The sequence below is a fragment of the Sinocyclocheilus rhinocerous genome, unplaced genomic scaffold, assembly GCF_001515625.1.
Source record: "Sinocyclocheilus rhinocerous isolate Xijiao unplaced genomic scaffold, SAMN03320098_v1.1 scaffold1710, whole genome shotgun sequence".
NCBI classification, from domain to species: Eukaryota; Metazoa; Chordata; class Actinopteri; order Cypriniformes; family Cyprinidae; genus Sinocyclocheilus; species Sinocyclocheilus rhinocerous.
In genome coordinates this window covers 269694-270154 of record NW_015650690.1, presented here as the reverse complement: position 1 = coordinate 270154, position 461 = coordinate 269694, and the positions used below count along the sequence as shown (strand labels likewise).

The 461-nt window shown below is 49.5% G+C and overlaps 1 protein-coding gene across 3 annotated transcripts in view; it reads right to left on the bottom strand.

Moving 5' to 3' along the window:
* Positions 1–461, bottom strand: part of LOC107712102 (eukaryotic translation initiation factor 4E transporter-like) — a 12759-nt gene that overhangs the window by 5208 nt on the left and 7090 nt on the right. The window lies entirely within an intron of this gene.

Here is a 461-nt window from a genome sequence, read left to right as displayed (position 1 = left end):
AACCGATGGCAGCACACTTACATTACTCCCGCTGGCTTTGGGGTGGGTGGGCAGGGTTCCACTTGCCTTCATGGAGCTCACTAACTTATTAAATGCAGACATGTCAGGGTCTCGTGGTCGTGACACAGCCCCAGTTCCTTCTGTCAGAGCCTTTTCCAGATGCTCCACCATGAAGGGTGTTCCCCCACCTCCACTGGGCTGCTTTTGAGGTAATGATGGAGCTGGTTCAGGCTGCACCTTCAGTCCCTTCAAACCCACCTCCACTTCTTCCAAAGACAGCACCACCCCCGAGTTTGCTATAAGAGGGCAGACAGAGAGGTATCTCAATTCTTCCTTTTTTTTTTTTCTTATAATGGGCAATTTGACATCTGTGGCCTGCTGTCTATAGATTAAGTTGTATACATACACTCACTGGCCACTTTATTAGGTACACCTTGCTAGTACCGGGTTGGACCCCCTTT